This window comes from Prinia subflava, chromosome 18 (genome assembly GCF_021018805.1).
Source record: "Prinia subflava isolate CZ2003 ecotype Zambia chromosome 18, Cam_Psub_1.2, whole genome shotgun sequence".
Classification (NCBI taxonomy): Eukaryota; Metazoa; Chordata; class Aves; order Passeriformes; family Cisticolidae; genus Prinia; species Prinia subflava.
Genome location: NC_086264.1, coordinates 10,579,550 through 10,607,239, shown reverse-complemented (window position 1 = coordinate 10,607,239; position 27,690 = coordinate 10,579,550). Strand labels below are relative to the sequence as shown.

The 27,690-nt window shown below is 42.7% G+C and overlaps 1 long non-coding RNA gene across 1 annotated transcript in view; it reads left to right on the top strand.

The window, feature by feature from the left end:
* Positions 1-26,331, top strand: part of LOC134559871 (uncharacterized) — a 34,251-nt gene extending 7,920 nt beyond the window's left edge. The window contains exons 2-4 of the long non-coding RNA XR_010082602.1: positions 14,087-14,217; positions 22,444-22,639; positions 26,252-26,331. This is a non-coding gene — a long non-coding RNA (uncharacterized LOC134559871). The remainder of the gene's footprint in view (positions 1-14,086; positions 14,218-22,443; positions 22,640-26,251) is intronic.
* Positions 26,332-27,690: the final 1,359 nt, after the last annotated feature.

The following is a 27,690-nucleotide window of genomic DNA, read 5'->3' as shown; positions in this document are numbered from 1 at the left end:
CCCAGACACATCACTCCCCTACACTTCCACCCTGTCCTTAAACAGGCTTAGTTCCTTCTACTTATTCTGTGTTTTCTCTTAGTTCTGTAGCAATTTCCATTTCAATGCATTTTTCTTCACAGACTCTTGGGTCACTAGTTTTTCATCCAGTACTTATTTTAAATATTAATTTTAATTTCATGTTTTCTTCACAGAAAAATTCATCTTACCACACTGCCTCTTCCCAGTAGATCTTTCGTGTTGCAATACTGTTTTTTCTTAACTTAGAGCCATAAAGAAAATGTGTGTATCCAGTAGACCCTGTGAGTAGTCATAGAAAAATCCAGCTTGGAAAAGACCTTTAGGATCCCTAACTGCCAAAGGGAGCAAATTTAGGGAAAATTTGCCTAGCAGAGGCTCGTGAAGAACAACTTTGTGACTGCAGCAGTTTCTCTGTGTTCTTGTAGGAGCTGTTGGTGTCTTGCACAGCTGAGTGCCTTCAGTGCAGGTGGGATTGCAGAAGCCTTTCCTGGGATCAGCAGAGAAGAATGTGCTTTCAGGCACATTGAAGTGAAAATTAGCCGTGAAAGTAAAGGCAGATAGAAACTAAGATGAGGTTTAAATAATTCTCAGTGCAACTCAGAAGCAAATGAAAAGGACCTTTCAGGATTACAAATGAGAGGAAGGAATAAAGGTGAATTGGGGATTGTAAAAAAGCAGGCAGGGAAGAAAATCCTACAATATGATGTCAGTTTGATATATACCTATCTGTTAAGTTTGCTTGAACTCAATAGCAAGTAATAGAATAGTTTGAGCCATGCTAGTTTTATAAATAAGTTTTATCGCTTAAAACTTCAAAATCAAAATGTGAAGATGGATCACTAACTTTGTCTTGTGTATATTGTGAGATTTTTTTCGGCCACCCTGGGAAACTTCTGGCATTTCTTACCCAGCTTTCAGAATAATTTTTCAGATAGATTTTTTTTCCTTCTATTTCTAAAAAGAAATGAGAATGTGCATGAAGCATAGCTTGACAGTTAAAGGACAGATTCAAAGGACTTGTCACAGTTTGCAGTAAAAAATTGAACATTATCTAGTTGGAGTTCTGTGCACAGAACACTGGAGTTTAAAACAGCTGCAGCCAGGGGATGCAAGTGGACAGAGAACTGGACAGAAATGTTCCATGTGGGAAATCCTCCCTGAAGTGTGTCTTTGTCAAATTTATTGCAGTGTCCCTTCTCTTTCTGTTTCTCAATGTGGAGTGAGCCCAGAAGCAGAATTATTTAATAGAACATTTTACTGAGGTTTTTCTGAGATGACGGGGATTGTGTGTAGTCTTCCAGACAGACTCATTAAGAGAATTGACACTATGAAAAGCAGGAATTTCAAGGTGTTAGGTACCCTAAATTCCAATTAATGATGTGACAGTCGAGAACAGTGAGGACCATGCAACGCAGCATAATAATGCAGTGCACCTGCACAGACATTATAACAAACCAGGAAACAAAATTCTTTTCATCTCTATCTCTCATGAGGAACACCCTTGAATACCACGAGAAATACTGAGGATGTGGAAATGGCTTAAATCTAGGATTTATAAGTGAACATGAATAAAGACAGGCCCACCTCAACCCTTTCCATATGCACAGCTTGTATGTGGCCTCACTTCTTCTCTCTTCTGGATGAATGTTGTCCTGGAGAAATGCCACTGACCATGAACATGATTTCTGTAAAAAATTCACTGTCACTACTACAAAGGCAGCTCTTTCAACACAAGCTAAAGGAGTTTTTTCTGCTCCTTTTGACTTGGAATATAAATAGCAGAATAAAGGATCAGAAACGTTCCTCTCCAAAACCGTTTTAACAGGGATTTTACTAGATGCTACAAGACCTTTCTAACTTGCAGTTGAATGGTTCAAAGAAATTGTGTGAAAGCATTTGGTTACCCTGTGACTGAGGCATCATTTCTTCTGAACTCTGCTTTTTTTTAGGAGCACAGAGCAAGGGTGTCCTCAAAGATGTGATGCTGTTTGATAGTAACAAATGTACCAAATTTCTGTGCAGATATCCAGTGTTATTCAATTTCAGCTAATAACTTCTCTTTGATTCTCTAAGTATAAAAAAGGCTGTCCATGTTTGTGTAACCTCTGAAAATCAGAGGGGGTGGGTTTATTATCTATGTCTTTTCTTGGTTTTGGTTTCTTGGACATGAACATGAGGCACTAACTGGGAATTTTAAGATTCTGTCCCTCTCAACATCTCTCTGTTCAAATGCACAGCCTAGAACCCTCCAAAGTTTAATTATATGCTTCTTTTCAATAAAAACCACAGTGGCCAATAAAAACCACCCTCCTTTTAGAAGTCAGTTGTTTGTCCCTTCTGTTAATAGTGCAGTTCAGGATGCAGGGTACAGTGTGAGCCCTCAATTGAATTCCTGGGGGTTCCTGTTCCTAATGCTCGGGCTTTGATCTGCTTTGGGATTGTGGTGACCCTTTTCCTTGTGAGGCTGTTGCCACTTGATTCTATCCTTCCTAGAAGGCATAACCAGAAACAAGCATTAGAGCCCTACTGGAATATTTTAATGAGTAAACGAGGCCCAGCATTGTTTGTGCCTCTTGCCTGAAGGAGGAAAATAAAATCTGGAATACAACAGGCTGCTTCTGATCCCCTGCCCTTGCTGCCTACAGCTCCTGGCACGGACTGAGGGAACAGCGTTTGCTTAAATAATCTGTCTGCTACTGGCCAGGGGAAGCACAGCAAAAAACCCTGAGCTTCTCAGAGCTGGGAGACTCAAATGTACAATTTCAAAAGAATGACATTTACCTAGCATCTTGCAGAGGCCTGGCTTTTGTGGTGTGGGAGAACACCTGGTGGAGACTTCCCACCTTGCTTTGGAAATCCCGCCTGACTCAGGGAGTGAATTAAGAATGGCAATTTGGTGCATGTCTGGAAGTTTAATTGCAAATGCCTGGAGAAATGTGAAGTCGAGTCTAGTCAAGAAAAGAAGGAGGTGTGAAATTTAGTGTTTAACAAACTGATTAGCAGCAGCATGACTGCAAGGGGGGGAAGGAGGAGGGGAGGGAAGTATTAGCTACAGCTTTGGGCATAAACACATTGCAGTATCATTCTTGTTCATGTTAGCCTTTTCTTGAATCCAGCTTCCTACAGGAAACAGTAGGGAGAAAAATTAGTCAGATTGTTTAGGATGTTATTGCACTGACAACTAAGCTCAAGGAAAGATGCTGACAATTCATAGGTCAGAGGAAAAAAGAGACAAAAGTATGGGTACAACGAAATGCCAAATTTTGTAGGATCTTTTAAAATACAGGTTGACTTGTTTAGACTTTTCAAAAAGAAAAAAAAATGACAGCTCAAATCCAATAATTTTGGGATTTTCCAGTGCAGAAATAGTAACATAATTTTCAGATTCAGCAGGAGAAATTGTCCAATAACAGAGTGCTTTTATCACTGCATTTACTGCTGTTGTTGTTTGAGCTGCAAGGGGACTTTTTAAAATGAACTTTCTTTCCTATTCCATTAATTACCTGAGGTTGTTCACAACATTTATTTCTGCTACCTTTGAAACTTGTGTAAAGCCATATGCTACAAAGCCAGAGCAATAAGATACATGGAGACAACCTTGGGCAATGTACAGACAGCTGGCTGAAAAGATTTTAGGAAATATATCTTCCTACTTGAAAAAGAAAGAAAAAAACCCAAAATGGTGAAAAAATAAAAAAGAAAAAGCTTAGCTGCAAGTATATTTGAAAGCTTTTAGATCATCTCTGTATAGAAAAAAACCAAAATTGTTGCTTATCATACAATGAGAGAATGGTTTGTGTTGGAAGGGATCTTCAAAGGTCACGAAGTCCATCCCTCTTGCCTTGGGCAGGGATCTGATCACTGTCTGTGACTGCAGCTCAGAACTTGCACAATATTTACTCAATGCAGCAATAAAAGGTGTTTGTTTGGATTTTTTTAAAAGATAAATTAGCTTTTTATTTCATCAATCCTTGTTTTAGGATTGTAGCAATATCTTCATGCACTTTTTGATAACGGGTAAAATTGGAAGAACTCTTCTGTCTAAATGCTGGCACAGAAACTGTCCATCACTGAAAAGATTCTTATCATCTTCTACCCACAAGAAATAATGCCTTAATTTTTTACCCCTAGTCTTTCCAGATGACTGGCTTTAAATTTCTATGCAATGAAATTCCATGATCAGCTGCCAGACCACTGGTTTGAGAGAGGAGACTGGGAGCACATATTTCTCCAGAAATTTGACTTCCTTTCCTGCTGTCACCCATATCTAGCTTAAAAACTTCTGTGCTTTCAGATATTTTTACTCTTTAGCAAGCATAGAACTGTGAGTGTTGCAGATGAATTCCCCGAGCACTCCAAGGGAGGCCCTGCCATCTATTTGCTTAAAGCTCTAAAGAATTGGAGCTTTCCCCCAAACAGGAATCTTCATTTTAAGATAACCTTCAAAACCCAATAGTGGTCTAAGATATATACGAGGAACAGAGACACTGAAAATAACAAATTTTGGCAGTCCCCGAGTCTCTTTTTTGCCCTTTGAAAATTAAGCTTGCCACAGAGGGAGCTTTTTCCCTGAGGCATTTCCTTAATGTTTTCCAAATGTTGCTTCATCAAAGACAAATGGTCAGAGCCACTGTAGAATCCTATTACAGATGCAGGGGTTTTGTTTTTAAATATGTTTCCATGTTTAGCTGCATTCCTGAAGCTGTAACTGAGAGAAAGCACGTGTAAAAGCTTTGCTTATAGACTTCTCCACAGCTCAAACAATTTTCCTTCAAGATGCATTAGAAGCAAGATGCTTCCCAGTGTGACAATGGTTGCTTTGCATCATAAGCACTTAATCTGGTTGATGTAGAATATTCCTTCATTGGCAAGGAAACATGCTGCCAGCATTCCCTTGCACGAAATCCAGCAGGAGTTCAGCAAACTGCATTTCAGCTTGGACTGCTTTGGTATTGTTTCCTACACTCAACCAAAGCTAAAAAGAAAATGGGGGGAAGAGAAGGACGAGGGACATCAATGGCTCTGAAGGACTAGAAGTGATAGGCAGGCCCATGTATAATAAAAATTGAATTTATAGTTGAAGCAGATTGAAGCCCACATGGGAATGTCTTCTGGGTATATAAAAAATGGTTCTTATTTCTTCACTGGCTATCTAATGTTTAGGGGATTTAACTTCTTCTTAGATGCAGCCTGTGATCATCTAGTCTAATATTTCATTCCAGGCACATTTAATAGTCGTCACACTTCAACGTCTTTTGTTTTTTACCTCTTTTCAGCCAGGAATGTCGTGATGTTTGAGACAATGAGTCTCTCTGCATCTGGTTCAGTTGACACGGAGTCCCTTGGCAGGCAGCTGAGATTCTGTCTTCCATTAATAACTGTACCTGGCAACGTGGCAAAGGTTTGAATGTTGGATTTGTATCTTCTGTCACAGCAGAAACTCTGCCTGACATCACAGAAGCTGCGGGTTTTTAAAGTAGAAGGGCTTGTTGGGCCAGGTTGAGCGGCCTCAGTTATTTATAGCACACAGCTCAGTGGCTTTGGGTTGACACCAGCTTTGGAGAAGAAGTTTTGGTGCACTGTCTTTGCAGCTCTGCCTGCCTGGGCCAGCTTCCATGCCATGAATCCTGTGCTGGGGCAGGCTGGAGTGGACTGGCTGACAAGCACAGAGGAGACTGCTTCTAAATTCAGCCCACTGTCCTGGAAACTCTCTCCTCAAAATTATAGAGGCTCTTTAGAGTGATCCTTCTGGGGAGAAATGTCTGGTAAAAAAAAAAAAAAAAAGTATATATAAAAAAGAAGAAAAAGAAAGACAAGAACTCTAAGTGTAAGAAAGAAATGCAAAGGAATGTTAGTTGATGCAGTCTTTAAAGGAAACAGATAAAAGTGGGATTAATTGTCACTCTTGCTGAAGTCTTCAGTCTGCATCCTGCAGCAGAGGGAATTCTGGAGGTCTTTTCTAGGTGACTTGAAAAGGTGACAAAAGGTGGTCTTGATATCAGAGACTCCTGAATTCTGTCCCGTTTATGGTGCCCTATTTTATGTGGAACACTTAAGCAGCACAGCTCCAGGCTGGTCTAGTGGGGCACAGAGGAGTAAATGTGCCTGCTCAGGGGAGCCCAACACACAAACCCTGCCTGGAGGACAAGGGGTGCACCAAGCACTGCCCCTCCACCTGCCCTGGGAAACAGAACTGGTTCTGAACAGTGACTGCACTGACTGCAGCCCAAGTCCAGCCATGTCTTGCCAGGTGCCCGGTGTTTACAGCCATAAAGGCTCCACTGTTCCCTAAGAAATTACATTGAATATCCTTTGATCAAGTCTTTTGAAAAGTTACACGCGGTATTTCCTCGGTCTTTTGACAGCAAGAGAAACAAGGGATCTTCAGAAGTTCTAACTAAACATGAAAGGTAAAACTGATTGGAAAAAGAGATGGAGGAAAAGAGATTTTCATAACAAAACCTTTTTCCAAATGCTGTGTATTTGTGGAATTTACACCAATTCCAGGAAGTAACATAACTCTGTTTCAATTAGTGTTTAGATCATTGAAAGCAACAGCTTTGTGTGAAATAGCAGTTTATTTGTGTGAAATAGCAGGTAGATGTTGGTGAAAAGGGAAACTCCTCAGTGGTTTAGTATAGATGTGACCATGTACACTGCTATAGAGGTGTGCTTGGAATCCATATTTTCTAACCATGTCACATCATAAGGTCCTTGTGCTTCCTCAGTATTTACACATATAGCCTTGCAATTTTTCCCTTATCAGCTTTCTCATAGTTACTTTCTCTGTGACTATTTTCTATTAAACCTTTATTTGTATTATTTACAGGCACCTCTGTGTTATTCCCAAGGAGTTTTTCATGTTGACTTCTTTATTTGCAGTAGTTTATATTTTTCTTTCATGGCCGGCTGTAGGTTTTCCTGAAATGACATTCCAATTTTAACATTGCCATATAATGTCAGTATTAAAATGTTTCTAAGAAAGAAATACGCTGTGATAATTTAAGCCTCAGAAAAGGAAGAGGAGGCTGTTGTAAAGGAAGAGGCTCCTCTGAGGTCAGGCAGAATTCAGCATAGCTTCTGCCACCTTCAGTCACCTTGAGCAGCCTGTGATTTCTGAGGGGCCACACTCTTCCAGATCCCTTGGGCTCCTTGCCCAGTGAAAATCTCTCCAACGAGGACAAGGGGAGATGAATCTAAGAGTTTCCTGCCTAGAAGCTTTCTGAAAAGATTAATTACTCCGTGAAAGAGTCAGGTAATGAGAAATGACATTGCTTTTGTCGTAGGCCATGGGTCCCTGGATGGTCGTTCCCATTTTGCTGGGCTAATCTCTAAAGTAAATAGTTTCCTTTTTGCTGACTGTCAGCGGGGTGTCACCGTGCAGTGAGCTGCATGTGCAAGTGCTCTGGACTAAGATCTTGTGGCCTCTGTCACGTCTGTGCAGGGTGTACCTGCTGCTCCCCAATGCCCCCTGCCATCAGCTCCTTTCAGTCTGAAAAGAAGGAGATTGAGCAATTTGTCACTGCTTGTTGAGAAGTGGCCTTTGCTGCTTGATGGCCAAGTCCTTTCTTCCTGCCCTTTCTTCTCTTGCTTTTGAGCCTCTTTTTCATTTCCGAAGTGATGCTTTGCTGCATCCCTCCTCCTGCCTTTTTCTTCTATTTTCTGTTCTCTGCTTAACTCCTTCCTTCTTTACAGGTTATGGCTTTACCTGTCCATGTGTGCACACACAGAGAGAATTTAAGTAAACAGAAAAATTTACTTCCAACAGACACCCGCAGACCTCCTTTTTCCTCTATGATTTCACAGTGTTGTGTAGTCTGCTCCTGGTCCCTGACTAATTAAAATTATCATGACACCAAAGCAGCATACACACACTCATCCAATTATTTTTTATGTAGTTGTATGTATTTGTTATTTCTTTCTAAGCCATAGGAGAGCACCTTCCAAGGGACTGTTCTTTTGAAAACTGTTGATGTCAGGGGATGATGTATGAGTAGTGGTTTGCTGTGCAGCTGCACTGAGTCTTCCACAAATAACAGTGAGAATGCTTAAATTAAAAAATCTTCACTTTTATTAGGAAATTTGCCCTGCTCACATGAGAACTTTCACTTGGTGACAAACTCAATTTTTATATATATATATCTATATATATATATATCTACTGGCAGCCTTTAATATGCACCCCAAAAGATTTAAAACACCACAAAGGGAGAAGGTGAAGCCACCCAGAAATCGAGTCCTCTGTATCCCACACAAGTCATTCTTTGCTCCTGCTGTCACACTCCTCAGCACGGCTGTCCTCCTTGGTGACAAGACTGAGGACTGCAGCTTGGCTTTGGGAAGGCAACCAGGCACAGACCTGGATTCTGTGTACAGCTATGTAGATATTTATTTTCCACATGGTTTCCCTGTGATGATCCTTCATGAATAAAAAGGTGCAATGAAGAGATTCTCACTGTGGTGAACCCTGCAGTGCTGCAGCTGATGGCAGAAGGGAACCAAACCTTAGACACCCCAGCCTAACCAAGTGGGTTATAATGCAGCACTGTCACTTTTTGTCCCTGGTCCTTTTAAGTACTCTATTTTTTAATTTTTTTTCCTCATAGAATGAGCCAAAGGGTATCAAAGAGTGACTTTGTGCAAAAGGCACCTCAGGGATCCATTCCCACCTCCCCAGGCAGCTGGCCAGGAAGCATACCTGACCACTTTATCCCAGCTGAAGGGGAAAAGCAGATTTTTTCAAAACTAAATACCAGCTCAGCAGTCTCTGGGACACATGAGGAACTGGATTTCAGCCATGTATGTCCCAGGCTTTACATAAGCTGAGATCTCTTGCACACACCTCTGAAAGGCTTAAACTGCTCAGCTGCTAATGGAGTGTCTGAAACTGTAGGAAACAAAGCCCTGCCCTCACCCCACAGGTCCTGTAACCTCAGCAGGTGATAAGAAAATGAGCAGATGGAAAACCAAAGGGAGCATCCAGCTGAGCTGGAGAGTTTGGAATAAATGTAAAGAGAGTAAAACCACAACACAGGGGCAATGAGTCACTGCCAGCTGTTAGGTTCATCAGAAGGCATCACTGAGTCTTAGGCAGCAATTTGAAGTGACTGCAGATCTTCACAGGAAGCTTCTCATTTCCAAAAGAAATGTGATAAAAGAGGAAGAAGCAGTAGTGCAGTATTGGAGAGCACCAGCAGCTGGGGAGTCGCCTCTTATCTTCTTATCAGCTGCAAGCAAGCACTGAGCAGTGTGTGCTGTGATAGGAGGGGGTAATAGCACAGAAAAGATTTCATCCAGTAGAGGAATACGAAGGATGAAAAGAGTATGAAAATAGCATAGAGGTCATAAGTCAGCAAGATACATTTTTCTTCAATATGTTCAACAGTTTTCTAGGGAGAGAAAGTAGATGGGTTGAAATAAGGAAGGGGAAACTTCAGATGTAGAGGTGAGACAATGAAAACCTGAACCAGATCTTTAAAGAAGGAAAAGGGGCTGGATTTTTAAGGCAGTTTGCAGGTAGAATGAACATGATTTGTGTTGAACAGGTTGCCTCTTCTCTTGCCAGCTGTGTGCATTAAGGAGAAGGCTGCTTTTGCCATTCACAGGTTATTCCTCTTACAAAATTACTGAAAATTTCCATGCCTGTTGTTATTTAGAAACAGTTGCAACTACGGAAATCAAATTATTTCAGTTCCCTCTGTTTTGGTTCCTCTTGTTGTTGATATTAGTTCCTCTACTAGAATCTGCAACCTTTTGCAAGTTCTGTTTTCCTTGTTATTCCCGATGTAACCATTATGTCAGCATAAAAATCCTCCCAGCTTGCACAGTGCCTTTCTATAGTTCTGAAATCCTGTGAGAAGTTTTTTGTTCAGGAACCTAAAACTTTAGGGCTATCCAAACTGTGTTTCTGAATTTTTTATCTTCTTTTTTTATGTCACTACTAAAAGCAAAAGCTCACACAACTCTAGGGCATTCTTTAATTAACCCTCATCTAACTCCCACTCATGTTCACAGAAAAATTTCCTTTTATGTCAGTGAACCTGATCTGAGTAAAGTGAAAGCCTTGGTAATACCAGTTTCACTTCAGGAATAGTAAGGACTGATGTAATATGAGCAAAGCTGAATACTCAGGAAGTTTCCTGGAGATGCAAAACTGGGAGGAGTGGCTGATCCACCTGAAAGCTCTGCTGCCATTCCATGGGACCTTGATAAGCCAGAGAGTTGCATGGAGAGACACTTCATGAGGTTTAACAAAGGTTTTAAATGCAGGGTCCTGCCTGTGGGAAGGAATAACCCCAAGTTAAGGTTTTATGCACTGCCTTGCATGAGTTTTTTCTTCACTTGTAGGTAATTCAGTAATTTAAATTTAAATCAAACTGAGGAAAGTATTTGTTCTTCTCCAGTGTCTGGAGAATGATGCACAGATAACACTCCTCTCTTCTTCCTGCCTACCTATTTCCATGAAACATGCAGAAAGACAACTTAAAGAGACCTTGTGTGTGGATTGCAGCTGGCCAGATGTTCAGAATAATGAAGGCAGGAACGGAGAAATACCAGAGCCATGGCTTATGTTTTAGTTCCAGATCTTCTAATCTAAAAATGGGCTGCTTTATTTCTAGTTAAGGAAAACCAAAACTAGGATGATACCATTGCAAGTGATGTGCAGAGAGTAAAACAGGCCAGAAAGCAAAAGTAAGGCTGCCTTGCTAGGCTGGAGCCAGTAATTCATCATTCTGCTAACAGAGGGCAATGTAAAAAAGCAAACGTGTGTACAAAGCCTGTTCTTCCTTAAATGCAAATTAAAAACATTTTTACTTTGCTTCTTTATGTTAAGTCAGATCTGTGTTTCTAGAATTACTGTGCTTTTATAAAATCTGGAAGTATCTGTAGCCAAGACTGTGATGAGGATACCCCAAATACCCATCCTCATGAAAACCTACTTCAGTCTATTATAAGTCCCTCCTCTCCTCCTGAGTCTTCTTGGAAGAAAAATCTAGAGGAACTAAAATGGGATCTTGCTGACTCCACTTTTCCCCAGCTTCTCGGAAACAGTTCCATTAGAAGGCAATCATTGCAGCAATTTAAGGTCTACCTTTAGAGGATGCTGAAGGATTTTTCTTCATGAGAATGAGCTTCAGGTTTCCTGTGCAGAAATGGGAGGAAAAATCCCTCTGGCTCCTGGTCTGCAATGGTAATCCAGCAAATGCTGGGGAGATGGGCCAGTGTTTTGTGATTTCTGGCTATTTAATTGCCAAGGGAATAATCAATCAAGTAAATAATAATGGAATCTTTTTATCTCTCCTAGACAGATTGGAGTTGGGTAGGGACTACCCAGGAAACATCTGAGCATAACCTTTCCTTGAGTGTGTGACAGCCACTGATGGACACACTGTGCCACGGGTGGGAGGAAATTCCCCATTTGTCAGCACCACTGCAGCACTTGCATGGAACAGAGCAGCTGCATCTCTTGCACCACTGCAGCACTTGCATGGAATAGGGCAGCTGCATCTCTTGCACCACTGCAGCACTTGCATGGAATAGAGCAGCTGCATCTCTTGCACCACTGCAGCACTTGCATGGAATAGGGCAGCTGCATCTCTTGCACCACTGCAGCACTTGCATGGAATAGAGCAGCTGCATTTCTTGCCCCTCTGCAGCACTTGCACTGTGTGCAACAACAGCAGCCAGCAGCTCTGTAACATAAATGTGTCCAAAGTCATACTTCATTTTGATTACCTATAAAACCATCTTCTATAAAAGAGGAGGAAGAAATGCCATTACTTTCCTTAAATAGATCAAATTTCAGTAATAATCCTGAAAATTCCTTTACCTTTGGTTTAACAAATGCAGGAAGGGCCTGGGTTGTCTCTAAATCAGCTGTGCTCTGGTAGAAGGAACTTGGTACAGCAGCTGAGGTTCAGGGATCTAATGAAAAAGGCTCAGGCTGTTGGAATTTTCCATTATGAGATCAGAATGTTTGTCTACCTCGCAATTATGATGCTATCTTGGCTTGTCTCATATATCACAGACCTGGAAATTAATTTGGGGGGAATTTAGAATGTGTTCTTTACGGCACTCTCTTTTAGGAAGGTTGGAAAAAATGTGCTGTCCATTTAAAGGTCCTAAAATTTGTTTCCAGTGCTTTTATATTGCATTCTGATACCTGACCTTTTCTTTTGATTGTTTTCCTATCAGGGGAAAAAAAAAAAGTCTGGGTTTTTCATCTTCTTAGTGGTGCAATTCCACGGGAGCTTTTAAAACTTTTCTGATGCTACAAATACTTCCAATTTTCTGGATGTAAAGCATTGTATCCCTGCCTGTAATTTTTCTGAGCAACCTATTCCGGGTTAGTTTCCATTTCAGAAGAACCTGCTCCATTTGAAAGCACAGGTTCTTTTGCTCCTTTCTAAATATTTTAAACATGACATGTTTTAATTTAGAAACATGACATGGAGGTCATGTTTCTAAATTATGCAGAAAAGACTCCACAAAAAAAATATATATATAAAAAAAAGAAAGTAGATTGTATCAGCAATCAAAGCCATAGAAATGGCATTGTCTGCTTAGTGGTATCTGGGCATGTTCCTGTTTAATATCAAGGTAAGAGGGCAATGCTGTCCCAAGTATTTATGTTCTCCTGTGGAGAACAGCAGAACTGAAGACCAGAGAACATATTTGATGATTTTGTTTTCAGCTGCAATCACAGCACAAAACTCCTGCTGCATATCTTCTTTTCAAGCTCTATTATAGATACATATAGTGTGTACATATATAGAAATACACAGGGTAGGCAGTAACTGGTCCAGGGTGATTGGCAAGAATGAGCAGTGTGCATGCTGAAACAAACTCTGCAAACAAACACTCCTGAAGCAGAGCCTGCTTTTTGTACGGCTTATTTCACAGTTCACTTCAGCTGAAATCACCTTTTCACATCTCCTGAGTGGCAGCCCCTGGCCGTGCTCTGCTCACAGGGTGTGCACATCCAGTTCCACCCCACACCAACACAGAGGAGGTGCAGTGACAGTTTAATTCCTGCTGCAGGATTTGTGGCAAGGTTATGATTTCAGAATAAACCTGCTCATACTTTTAGTCTGAAATAATTTATCTGTGTTTGTAACTTCACAAGGAAATAGTTACTATCTTATTATTAAATGTGAAGCTTTAATATTAATCTTAATATTTCCTTGCTTTTTTTTTCTTTTTTCTTTTTTTTTTTTCTTGTTTTTTTTTCTTTCTTTTTTTTTTTTCTTTTTTTGTTAAATATATGCAATTTCTTTTTTTATCTGTTCTAAATATTCCATTTGGAAGAAAGCATTTCCACTTACTGCCACTGAATTGTCATTGGGCTCATTACCTCCAAAGGGATGAGCAGTAGCATGGAATAATTAAACTTATTTTCTGCTGGTCAGCAGGGAATATTTCCAGCCTATTCCTTTTGATTTGACCTTTGGCTAAACATATTTCTCTTTGCTATGTGGATGGTATTTCTTCCCCTGGATGCAGTGTGTACAGGGATTTCTACAGCATTGTTTTCAAAACTGTGTTTGCAAGAAGGAAAATGTGATCTTTTATACTGCTGAATGATGACAAATTTTTGTCTGCAAAAATCCTTATTAGATGGCAATAAAATCTGATTTTTATGCCTGTGAGAATTAATTTCCATAAGGAGATTTCATTATTAATATTTTAAATGAAGCTGTGTTGCTCTGTTTATATAACATAGTGTTTAATCACAGAATCTAAATCAGAACTTTCTGGTGTAACCTACTACATGAGAATAGCTCTTGGGAGATTTCACAAAGAATCAGAAGTTAATTCCTAATGAAATGAAGAGGAATAATGCTTTTATTATAAGTTTTTCCTTAGTTAATAATAAAAACATCCAAGATCATAAAAAAAGAAAAGAAACCCAACAAACTCCCAAAGTGAAAAATAAAAAAGCTGCCTGTCAAAGTGAAATGTGGCCTAGTTACAGCGTGGCATGGGCTTGATTTACTGCAATCCAGATGATGTCTGTGGGTAACTGGAATCTTCCTAAAGAAATTGTTGCTTCTTTTATTTTTAGGTCATTTGAATGCTTATGGATATGGGCACCCTATAGACCAAAATGTGTGAAAAATGCTGGGTGGGAGCCACCAGCCCAGGCTTGGGTCAGAAGGAAAAACAAGGGAAATGTTGCTCCTCCTTCTGCCACAGGTAAATTTCTGGGAACCTCTCGTTCCTTCTCGCTGTTTAATTTTTGCAATTACCTTTATATTAGTAAAACAGTCTTAGTATAGTAACTCCCTGACCCTAGGAAATAAAGTCATTTTCCTTTCCTCTCGGTTTATTTAATTTTTCTTGGTTTTCAGTGGGAAATGTTGCCTGGGATAACAGAACACATGGGCTGGAGCAGAAAAGGGAGAATTAAACAAGGGGCTCCCTCCCTTTCTGTTGGTCTCACCAAGCACCACACACATGACAATTTACAGGCTCTCCTTTCCTCACCTGCTGGAAACCACTATCAGGCCACAGTGATGAGAAATGGGGTGTTTAATCCAAAAAAAGTTAATTTTGCAGCTAGGCTTGTTATCAGTTTCTTTCCCTGTTACTGCAGGTCATCAAATGTCCCCAAACTTCTTGGCAATATCTAGAGGAGGACTGTGCTTGTCTCTAGCTTCAGAGGTGACAATAGGCAAGAAATCCTGCTATGGCTCGCTATTATTTACAAGAGGATTTTAGAGGTTCTTTTTATTGTACTTAGGGAGGGATTTTAAAATTAAAATCACTGTAAATTGAAGATCAGTAAGCCTTGCTTCAATATAAAGGAAGTTAGGTAAAATGATAATGAAATTTACTTTTTAAATAATGTAGGCCTGAGCCAGAGTGGGTTTTTTAATGGAAGATAAAACAAAAGGAAGGTCAAAAGATCAGGAGTTAAAAATAGAGGAGAAAATAATTGTACAAGGATCACAAAACACACAATTGACTTCTGACAGACATTCGGTATTCAGAAAGATCTGAATTAACTTAATTTACTAAACACTTAAAAGGGATCTAAGTCCTCGGGTTTGAGAGTTAAGTCAAACTTCAAATGAATGGAAGGAAGAAAAGCAAGTTTCTCTCTATAAAGCTATCATTTTTTGATTGTCCATAAGGCAACATCTTGGGGTTTTTCTCCAGTGCTAACTTCTGTCAGGAGCAGGTTGCTGAGGCTGGTTTTGGCTGGTGGGTCAAGCTGTATTTCTGCAGTGCAAGTGACCACAAGGGGACGAAGATACAGAGTGATTTCCCCTTCAATAAACTGGTTACAGCCCCAGCAGGTCATTCAGGAAATCTGTGGATCCCTGCTGTCCCTCCAAGATGCCCCAGTTTGGCACATCCCAGGTGACCCATTAGCAAAGACAGAAATTGGGAAGCACATGCAGAGGAAAATAGGATCCCACAGGCCCTTTTATGCTTTATTGTGCTTTGTGCAGGATTCTCATCAAAGGTAGGTTTGCTTTTAAGATGAGTTTCTTGTTTCAATTCAGTCATCTTTGTGAGAATGCTAATAATCTTGCCATAGAAAGAAAATGGGTTTTTTTAAGCTTTGGCCAGTGTTCCAATTTCTTTCCAGCTCCATTCTAACAAAGTCTTCTGAAGTCCCCAAGTGCTCAAACAAGATAGATTGTAGTGAACTCTCTAACAGCAGATTCTCATTTGAGTGGAGTCACAAGCAATACCTTTTTATCCCCATACAGCAGCAAAAGGCTCTGATGTGGTAATTTTCACCTCCTTTACTTCCTTTTCTCCTCCCTCCTTGTATTCACCTCGGTGTATTCAAATCTAGACACAGGTGGCTGTGTAACCTCATAGCCAGGTGAATGAGTGCAGGTTCCTTTCACAGCTTTCAATTTTCCTGTCAATTCAGAATTGATCTTTTGCTAATGCTTTCATATACTCTCTTCCAGGGGCTCATACACATTTATTTTTTCAAAACATGCTGAGCCATAACAAAATTCTAATAGAACTTTGTTTCCCAGACACCTAAGTTGCTCTTGAAAAGTTTTTCAAGCTTTTGAAAATGCAATTTGTTACCTAAAAAAAAATCCAACTAACCAAACAACAACAACAAAAAAACCCAGTAAAATTTATATGTTCAATTTTAGCCAAAAAAAAAAAAAGGTATTGAAAATTTTGGTATTCATGATGCTCAAAGCATGATTAAAACAAAAATGGGCCTAGTGTCTGTGCAAGCATTACAAGCACGTTGAAAGCCATTGGATAAAACATCCTTTTATTCTAGACTGAGAAATCCTCAGGGAGGAAGCATGCTGAAATATGCACTGTGGATATGTTTCTTTTAAGAGAAGAGAGGAGGTTTCTTCTATCACTTTGTGTTATTTTAGGAAAAAGTACAACTGCTTTTGGAAATTTCACGAGCAAACAATTCCATTCACTCTTCCTTACACAGGCACTAGCTGTGCCCTCATTAGGAATAAGAAAATTGAGCAAAACTAACTCCAGAAGCAGTTTCATAGCATTTGTCCATTCATTAAATCCTTCATTTCTAATCGTAAATATCTGTTGAAAGAATTTGCTTCCAAAAATTGAACTAGATCTCAAAGCTGGATGTGTTATGAGCCTGTCCATCTAGGGAGGTTCTACCAGTGTTGGACAGGCACCACAAAGGATTTCTCCCTCCACAGAATGGAGGTGAAGCAGGTACAGGGACATAAGTCAAAATGGCCCTGTTGAAATCGATTTCCTCTGGGAATAAAACCCCCATGTGAGTACAGCTCTGTGTGCTAACACAGTTTTGTGGGGGAGAAAAGTTATGAATCTCATGGTGTTTCTGATTGCTTCACAAATTCCTGACCTTCGAGGTGAGAAATGCCCACTAGCCTCTCTCTCCTTGGCTGTCTCACGTGGGTCACACAATATCTCTTCACCAGTGCAGCAAGGCGTGTAACGTGAGAATTAGGAATAAAGGTGAAATAAATCAGCCAGAATGAAAGCCCTGAGGTGTTCCTTCTGCTGCTCCCTCTGAGGACAGTAGGAGTTTTGGGACTGCCCATCCAGCATTGGCAATGAGCTCACTCCTCTTCCAGCTCAGGCTTGGCTGCCCTGCTCTAGGTAGTCCTAGGAGAGGAGAGAGAACTGCTCCTAGAAATTTGTGCTTGTGAAAAGGTTATGAAGTTGAAAATTATATCTTTAAAACCTCTTTAGATCTCTGAATCCTCATAATGTAGAGCATTTTAATTTTGGTTTGGTTTTTTTCACTTGACTCAACATAGCTTTCAAGCTTAGGAGAGGTAAAAGATCTTTTCTGCCTTTGGAGAAAGCTGTCCTCACTAGTGACAATTCAGAATGTTAGACTTCTTCAAAACATGTTCTTTTCATGTCTAAGTGGATAGATCAGTTTCAGTGTGTGGGTGAGGAAGTCTGCTCTCATCTGTCATTGAGTTTATGGAAGTGCATATTCTTGGACCAGGATCCTCTTTTTTTTTTTAAGGTACATACCCACAAACTTCATCATCTCAAGTTACAGAATCAAAACTGTGTTGAAACAGTTTGTCATGGATTTTACAGTATTTAAGGGTAATGTGTTGGATAATCACAGAATATTCTCAGTTGGAAGGAATCCACAAGGATCATCAAGTCAAACTCTTCAGTGAATGGCTATACAGGGATTATAATGGGTTATTTTCTCCAGATTTCATTGTAAATAAAGTTAACATCATAATCCAGTTTATTCTTCCTTTACAATACCTCCAGAATTGCAAATAGAAGTATGATCCCCAGTCTTTGTGAAGCTAAACCTCATGTGAGATAGCTGGCAATATCCTGCCTCTTCCAGAAAGATTCTCTCCTTCAGCCCTCCAGAGATCAGTTTCTCCTTTTTCTGGCCTGCTCCCCACTTTTTCCTGGTCTCATTTCCTGTGCAAAGGCTGCTCTTGTTGCCTGTCATTCTGGATCTCACAGAGCCAGCCCTGAAAGCAAATTAATTACCTTGAACATACGACTGCAACCCTCCGCAGACACCCTGCATTCTGCCCACAGGAGCAGTCCTGCAGGACTTGCCTGGCTGTCGTGGTCAGAGCCACAACAACGGCACCACAGTCCAGGCTTTTTGCTGTCCCCAGAGAAGGACATTTCTGCTGAATTCAGTGGAGCTGGGATTCGGCAGCTGCTGAGTCCCCATCTCAGGGTTATCTTTCCCTGAGATTCTCCTTGGGGTTGCTGTTCCCCAAAGTAATCAGGTTTTCCGTCTTCTCTTTACCCTAAGTGTTTCACACCAGAGGTAGAGAAGACAGGCTGAGTCTCCAGTCCGTGTTTCCAAGGTTGTTTATTCTTCATTATCTCAGTCCTTTCTCAGCTCTGCCAGGCCTCCCTGGCAGGGAACCTTATCTCAGTTCTGTCTCAGCTCTGCAGGGCGTCCCCAGCAGAGCAGGACACGCGGCTGGACTGGGCGGATCAGAGAGCCCCCTGCACTTTATGTACAGTACCCCTGACCCAACCACTGTCCACAATGAACTTTTTATTTACAAAATGTTACCAATACCTACTACCTATGCTAACATGTCATTTCTACGCTAAACCAATCTCTAAAATCCAGCTCAGCAAAAGATGGGGGATGAGAGCAAGAACAAGGAGCACAGGGGCCACTCCCCAATTCTTCCATCTTGTCTCTTCAGCCCCATATACTAAAAATCCTAGATTCTACATTTACATTCTATGATAAACTAAATACTACTTATTTTGAATTCTCCCAGCTTGTGATTCTTCATACAATGTGGGCATTCACTCCCGTGGACAGGGATCAGAGGCAGTGTCCTCCTGGGCTCTGTGTGAGGCTGTTTGACCCCCTTGTACAGATCCCAGACCCCCCTGTCCAGTCTCCAAACCCTCCAGGGTGGCCAGAGGGATGTTCTAGACTCCAACACCCAGACCCTGGTGTCACTCATGGGTTCACTCATGGTGGGTTCAGGCTGGACAGTCTCTTCTGTCAGATGGGCAGCAGCACAGTCACATCGGTGATCAAGGGTGTGAGAGGACGAGTCCTCACCACCTTCCTCTTCCTTGTAGGGACCCAGCCCCACTCCACCTCTGCTGCCTGCTGCTGCAGGCAGAGCCAATCCCTCCATCCTCCCGGTCTAGCAGTCACTCCCCCGCTCCCCAAGGCACTGACCCACTGTTTTATCTGAAAACTTCGAGCTGAAGATGTGGTCTGAGAAAAAAGAGCATTCCTTTCCTTAGGGGCATGTATCTCCCCCTGCACATCTCATCGCAGCCTGATCTTTTTAAACATCAAAAGTACTTGTGTAAATATATACAACGAGGCTAAGTGATTAGAATAATCTAATGCAAATTTCAAAGACTCTGAGGAGATCTGAGAAATCAACACTGTCATAAGTTTCATTTCCACAGCATGAATGGAAATAATATTAGTAAAATACAGTTTGTACTTCAAAGAAAAGCAGCGTTGAAATGCTAATAAGTGAGAGGATTGCTGGAAGGTGGGGAGGGGAACATGGCAGGTGTGGGGTAAGCTCTTTCTCCAGTTGTAGATGCATTTTATTTGTTCATAAATGCCTTAGAAATGTAATAACCTCTCTGTGAGCAATGAGGCATTATTTTCCATTAACTTTTGCCATATACCTTTTTCATGCATCCTCATTTGTCTCCTGAGCTTGACTTCAACTCCACAGGCTGGCACTGCCCGGGGCATGGCCTGGCCTCTCTGGGCAGCACCAGTGGGCTGAAAAGAAGAACTCTATAAAGACACCCCAGGGAAGGGAAACCTTCCCAAAGGCAGCACCCAGCCTCTTCCCAGAGACAAGGATGCCTCCCTCTTGGACAAAAGGGAACCTAGCAGGAAAGCAAAACAGGGTGCACAGATGACTCAGGCAAGAAATGCAGTGGGGCAAAGCCCCTGCGAGTGCCACCAGTGCCATACCTGCGGTTCCTGTCCAGAGTCTGAGCCCCTGCCCTGTCCCCATCACATCCCAAAATGTCACTGTGCAGCACTGAAGGGTGCACAGGAGGGACCCAGGGTGGGGGCATCGTGTCTCCTGTCTGATGGGGACGTGAGAGAGCCTCCTCTAAAATCCCCTTTGGACTCAAACCCTGCCAAGGCTGCCCAGCTCTGCTGCCAGCAGCAGTTCAGAAAAGGCTCCTGGGCTCTGGAGCTGACAGAGCAGGAGCAGCCCCAGGTCCCTGGGCCAGGGCTGAGCCTTCCCCTTCCCTTCACTTTCCCCACGGAGTCCTAGCGCAGCCCCACTGCCCAAAGCGTCATTTCCTCCATCGCTTGCACTAAAGTGCAGTGGGCAGCTCCTCAGGGAGCTGATGGAGAGGTGCCACATCAAGGCTAGGAACGTGTCTTATGTTTTCAATTCTGAGGACAGGCGTTTTCATGAGGAAAAAAAAAAGGTACATTTTTAGATCAATAAGAGGTGAACAGTTCAGAAATAAAAGCCTTTCCTTCAGAAATGCAAATCATTTGGATTGCTGTAACATCTCCAGGGCTCTAATGATCTAAAGCACTGTCTTTTTTACTGTCTGCAAAGCAGCCATAGCTTGACCTGTGAAGGACAATTTCATTTCAAGTGACCTGGGGAAGTGACCATTTTGTCTTTTCAATAAAAACTAAAAGACAAAATGGAAAGAAATATTTATTTGAACACCCATGGCACTATTTTTATTTGCATCCTAGAGATCATCGACCAGTTCTGTGTAATGTTTCCATTCCAAATTGCAGTGTTCCACTATAGCAAATGTGGTATTTAAGGTCAATCATAAACCAGCTACAAGTACAATTTAAGCTTTTGCAATTACAGGCAAAACAAGAGAAAAGGTGCTTTGTGCTCCATCTGGAATTCCACTTACTCTGTACACAGTGTTAATAAAATACAGCTGCAGCTCAGGCCAGTGGTAATCAGAAGTCATTAACATCAGGAGCTGTTCAGTGGCCTGTATGACTTTTATATTTTGTTGGTCTTAGCTCAGTGCCTGTCAGACATCCACATCCCAGGCAGAGCCATGGTGCCATTGGCAAGGAGCACTGAGGCACATTTCTTACTGAAGTCTCCTTCTGGAACTAGGACTGAGCACTTTTGGACACTTTGGGGTCTCTTCTCCCCAGCACCACTCACACTCAAACCCTCCGTGGTCCCTGAGGGCAGAATGTGCACGTGCAGGGCTTTTGGGTAAGAAATAAAATACTAATAAAGACCAACAGAGAAAGCTGTGACTGATGTAGGAGCAGCAAGAAGAACCCATCAGGCTTTTTGTCTTACACGGAGGGAGGTGATGCTTCTTCCCCTTCTGGACATCCAGAAGCAGCCCCACACGTGGCTGCAGCCAAAGGCATTGCTGCAGCAGGAGACGCTGTGTGCCTGCAAAACCTCTCTGGGTGTGCAACATGCAGCACAGACAAGCAGGGCTTTGCCATCTAACAGGTCCCTGGTCAATTAGAAGAAAAAATTGGTAAGCCCATGACTCCTCTCTGCCCTGCAACATCTCCCTCACCTGCCCATGCTTTTTCTCTTGTGAGATTGCTGAATTCAGAGCATCATCCTGAGGCAGGACCTCCCATACCACCCCTCCTGATCTGTCCTGCTCTCTCTAAGCCAGCTGTGCCTCTGGCATGACAGAGAGATCATTTTCCACCCCTGTGTTCCAGGATCACCTTTCTGAGGACGCAGGGACACGCTGCCAGCAGAGCATGCTCTGGCCCAGCTTTGCAGCCTCACTGGATCCATGTGCCTCCAGTGATCAGGGTGATTTCTCCCCTGGTTTCTGCATGGCTGTGACCTGTACCTGTCTCATCCATACCACCACACACTCTTGGGTACCAGCAGGAGCAAAAAATAAAATGTTACAATCTTCAGGGTACTGTGTCCATCTTTATTCCAGCTGCCACCACAGCAGGACAGGGCTGGGGTGTTTCCAGTCTCCTGTGGAGACTCTCGACTCTTCTGTGACATGACATTTTGACATTTTGTCCTCAGATTTTTCAAGCACCTCCCAAGTTGGAAATCATATTTTGAGCCATTAAATCCCCCAGTCCTATCTCCAGTAATATGTTTCATATATAAATGTCTGGAAGGCCTTTTTTGCCGTGAAAATGCAGTAATAAATTTGGGGTTTAAGGCCGTAAGGCTCTAGAAATATGTATTCATTCATTGAGATGCTTTAAAAAGAGCACAAAGCTAAGCAAGGGAAAATAAAGTAGGTCTGATTTATACAGTAATACAGTAAAAGGGCTGTGCAGGAAAAAAGCAAACAATCATTTTATGTATGTTTATGCACATTAACTTTCTAAGTGATTTTACAGTCTCTAACATCTAGATTTTCATGGGGTTTTGTAATGCTTCAAAGGAATATAGCTGCAAATAGACAAGTATAAGTTTACTTTCCTTCATTTTGGTAACAGCAAATGCATATTTTTTCTTTCAGACACTGCCTCTTCTGTCAGAAGTACTTACATTTTTGTCTGATATTCTGCTGATAAAATTCCACTGATGGAATAGCAACTATAGCAAACCTTCATGCTTGCTGAATTTGTGAACAAGAAGGGAATAAGGGCCACACTAAACAAACAAAAGTCAATCATCAAGAAATAAGTGGGGATTTTAGCCTGCCCAAAGAAAAGGTAAGTGCAAGGGCCTTTATTTAACTCTTCTTCCATGCTCAAAGGTCATACGTGGATGGTGTTATTTAAATAATAGCTTATTTTTTGCCTTCTTTTTCCTTGTGTGCTCTCAGAGGAAATCATATAGAAAAGGCTAAAGCCACTGATAGTTTGGTGTTGTGAAAGAGTGAGAATGTAAGGGAGAAATTAATGGGAGTGCATCCCTAAGTATATGATCCATCAAATTGTGCTGCAACCCCGAAAAATGAAGCATAGAGTATTTTCTAAAAATCAATATCCCACAGGGGTGAAAGCAAGATTAGGATCTTTCAATGCAACAGCCCAGTAGGTACCTAGGTATAAATACAAAATACCTCTGGTTTACTGAAAGGGACTGCCCTGAATAAGTCCCAGTGGAGCTGAGGACAACCCTGGATTTCTCCAGGCTGGTGTTCCCAGTGCAGCTCACTGGAGTTCAGGAATAGAACCTCAGGAGCTCCCAGGCCTGGCCTGAGGTGGATCTGAACTGATGTTTGCAGGGCTGGTCAGCTGCAGGACGTTTTCTCTCTCTTCAGTTGGATGACATAAAGAAAACCCATTACTCTGCAGGGGAGTTGCATACTTGAACCTTAAATACAGAGAGCAGCCAGGCATTAAAAGAGTGCCAGCTTCCAAAAGTTGTTGGCCCTGGCAGACGTGGCTGATCAATGGTGTTTTGTTGCTGCAAGGGAAGCTTCAACCCAAGCTGTTTCCCCTTGGTCTGCTGCCAGGGACAGCAGCACAGGTCCCTGAGGAGCTAAGGAAGGAAGGAAAAGGAGTCTGGAGGAATTCCTTTGTGGCAGTGACTACAGACCAAGAGAAACTCTCAGCCATAGACATCTTTTATAGCCAAAAGCTTTGCAAACATTAAAAGCAGTCAGTATGCTGCTGAAGAGAAAGTGAATCCTTTCTCTTTTCACTGTATTCTGTCTTCAAGTTCTGTGAGGGGCTGGTGACATTGAACACATCTGAAGCCAGGTGCTTCTCCATCCTTCCCTCTGCATTTGGCATACTGGGATCTAAAAAACAGCAGAATTACAAAGCCACAATTGCCCAGCATTGCCTCTCTCCACTGTCGGTTCAAGCAAAGACAGAATCACAGAATGGGTCAGGAAGGGATCACAGTGGGTGCTCTGGTCCCACCTCCTTGCCCAAGCAGGGCACAGGAATGTGTTCCAGATGGCTCCAGAATGTCTCCAGTGAGGGACACTGCACACCCTCTCTGGGCAGCCTGTTCCAGTGCTCAGTAAAGAGGTTTTTGCTGTTCAGGTAGAACTTCCTGTGCATCAGTTTCTCCCCGTTGCCTCGTATTGCTTGGCACCACGGAGATAAGGCCTGAGCAGGGGCTTTTCCCTGGTGAGGGGTCTTGTCCTAGCCCAGGAAGAGTTTATGCAGGTTAGTGTTCTTCTTTAAGGAAGAGTTTCTGCAGGTCAGTGTGCCTCAGCCCGGGGTCTCCCTGGTGACCCCCGTGCCAGAGCTGCAGCAGCTCTGCTGCTCCCAGTCCCTGTGCTGTGCATGCCCTCCTGCAGCGCGTGCTGTGTGTCCTGCACGGCGTGAGCAGAGCTCCCGGGCTGCAGCAAACACTCCCACCAGGCAGGAGTGCAGGAGTGCAGGAGTGCAGGAGTGCAGGAGTGCAGGACTGCAGGAGTGCAGGAGTGCAGGAGTGCAGGAGTGCAGGAGTGCAGGAGTGCAGGAGTGCAGGACTGCAGGACTGCAGGACTGCAGGAGTGCAGGAGTGCAGGAGTGCAGGAGTGCAGGAGTGCAGGACTGCAGGAGTGCAGGAGTGCAGGAGTGCAGGAGTGCAGGAGTGCAGGAGTGCCACCAGACTGCTCTGGGGCAGCTTCAGCCTCTGCTGTAGACTGGTCAGGAGACACAGCATCAGACTGGCAACATCAGGCCAGATGTTAGAGATGACATCGTGCCCACTGCACACAACCCTGCTGTGGGGCAGCAGCCCCATCTCAGACACAGCCAGAGGGGATGCAAGCCACCCTGCTCAGGAGGCTGGGGCTGCTCCTCTGCTTTGGGCTGGTTTTTATCCCTTTCACAGGGATGTCAGGCTCCTCAGCAGCAGCTGAACACACACGTGTGAACCACACAATTCCTCCAGTCAGTACCCCTTGGGCAGTACAGGAGCTAGGCTGGAATCAGCAGGACTCTGGTGTGTCTGACTATCATATGCATGAAGGAGAAGGGTCAGGGTCCCTCTAATGTCACAGACTTAAACTAACTCTGTCTTTCCAGCTCTGTCACACACTTTTTGAAGCAATGATTTTTAATTTTTCTTCTGGAAATAAAACAGATGCTTTTAATAAACAAGCAGAGCCCTTGGGTGCCTCATCTTTTTAACCAGATGACAGTGTCACCAGAAACCATCTCTCAGTGTGATAGCTTTTGCCTTATCTCTAAAGTAACACATTTGCCTGATCAATCAAATATAAAAAATACAATTTAAAACAGCTGCATTTTGGGTTTCTGAAATTCATTACATCTTTAGACTGTTACTCTTATCCCCTAAGCTGCGATATGATTTTAGTTAATAACGTCCTCCTTCACCTTACCTTCTCCTTCACTTTACAGCACAGTCCCATTTCATCCCTCGCCTTTAAAAGCAATTGATTTGATTTTTTTGGCTGCTGGGAAGGTGGGGGTGGGGGACAGGACAGCAGTGAGGAGAAGGAAAAGCTGAGTTTGTAAAGGAAACAAGATTGCTTTCGTGTCTTGCTTTTCTTTCCGTGCAAATAAATTTTAGGCAACGAGTAAACCTTCCCCATCTGTGACTATGCAGAAGTAGGTTACACTGCCTAAAGCAATTGCAATAACTCACTTGCCACTTTCATAGAACTCCCTGCTTTATTAGTTTTATGCTGATAACTTCACTTTCCAGGCATATAAAAGGAAGGTAATTGAAATCACAAAGGCAGTTTAATACCTGAGGTATCATATCATCAGCTGGATGGATCTGAAACCAGATTAATACTGTGTTAGTTCTTTCAGCTGGGCAGTGACATAGTTTATATATCATGTAACTGACTGTTCTCTGTGTAAAATGGACAAGTGACAGAAGGACCCTTTTTCCTGACAGTGCAAGTTCTGTAATATTTAGAAGCACAAATTTAAGGCCATCTGGTCAGAAGCTGCTCTTCTACTGATAAAGGCACAATGGGATAAACATGGAATCCAAATGTTTGGAGTAGTGGCATTAGTAATAGCAGAGAATTTTACCAACTTTCTGGATCTTCAAAGTGTTATAGAACTTGGGTTTATTCCAATGAAACATTAGTGCTTTTGTGGCTTACAGGCACAGATGTAGAAACAGCTTTCAGCATTTCAGCCATAATGGAATATTTCATGGTGGCTAAAAATATGCAAGAGTGAAATTAAAGACTTCTCTTTCCATGGCAGAAATAAGAATGATGACCACAGATATCTGGTGCAACCAAATCTCAGGATCAATCTGAACTGACTGATAGCATGTAATTCTATCAGTAGACCTGGGAATTCCACCTGCTGCACTTCTACTTCATCTTGCACACCTTTAAAAGGTATTCCTTCAGTCAGCCAAGCATAATATTGGTTTCCTCTTCCCTGCAGAGTGTGGCTGTAGCAGCAAACAGTTGATCCAGTGTGCCATAAATTTCCAATTCAGATGGCAGCAGAGGTCTCAGTGAAAGGTGAGTTTGGATAAACTGTTTTCAGATTGGGCTCTTAGAAGCAAGGTAAAGTGTTTGCTTGTTCATAAAGTAACAATTGGTCAGCAGCAAGCTCGACATGAGCCCAGGTGGTCAAGAAGGCCAGTGGCATCCTGGCCTGGATCAGCAATGGTGTGGCCAGCAGGAGCAGGGCAGGGATTGTCCCCTGTACTCAGCTCTGGTGAGGCCACACCTCGAGTGCCGTGTCCTGTTCTGGGCCCCTCACTGCAAGAAAGGCATTGAGGGGCTGGAGCATGTCCAGAGAAGGGCAGTGGAGCTGGGAAGGGTCTGAGGGAGCACAAGTCCTGTGAGAGGCAGCTGAGGGAGCTGGGGGTGTTTCTCTTGGAGAAAAGGGGGCTCAGGGGACCTTGTGACTCCCTAAAACTCGCCAACAGGAGGTTGTGACCCAATGGGGGTCAGCCTCTTCTCCCAGTCAACAAGAAACAGGACAAGAGGAAATGGCCTCAAGCTGTGCCAGGAATGGTTCAGGTTGGACATCAGGAAGAATTTCTTCACAGAAAGTGTTAAACATTGGGAAGGGCTGCCCAGGGAGGTGGTGCTCACCATCCCTGGAGGTGTCACAGAACAGCTCACTCAGTGCCATGGTGTGGTTGACAAGGGCAGAGGTTGGACTTGAAGATTCCAGAGGTCTCTTCCAACTTAATTCTATGATTGCAAGGGGGTACTTGTTATCTCAGCACATTTCTAACTTTCCCAAGATCAGTTGCACAACTCTTGTAATTTAAATGACAGGAAATTATTGTTTGCTGATTTTCTGCACTTAACACAGACAATTTGACCTGAGTCTTCAGTGAGTGTCTTTTAAACTACAGCCACTAATTCTACATGTGCATTCATTAATTTTGAGTCTCAAAAACTGAAGAGTCCTTTTGTCTAGAGCAAACCAAAGCAGACAAAGAGCTTTCTGCTCTGGTCTCTTTGTTCAGCCTCAGAATGAACTGCTGTGTGCTGTTAGCTTGGGTTTGCAAGGCTCTGAGCAGAGGCATTACTGGAGGGGGCACGAACTCTGCAAGCAGCTGCAGCTTGTGCTCTCTGCCTTGGTCCTTGATTAGCCTTGATTCTCTAGGCAGAAGTGGCCCCCTGGAAACCAGCAAGTGCTGCTGGGCTGAGGTTCCTGAGATGAGAATTGCCTCCTGCTGCTCCCAGCTGCCAAGAGTTGCCAGTAAGTTCAGGGTAAATAGAAGTGGGTTGTTCTTGGGCTCTCCATCACTTACCATACTGCAAAAGTGACTCCAAGGCTTCACAGGTTTGATCTCACACACCAAAGGGTCAATATTAGTGACAGAGGGAACACCAATGTGGGAAAAGGGCAATGCAATG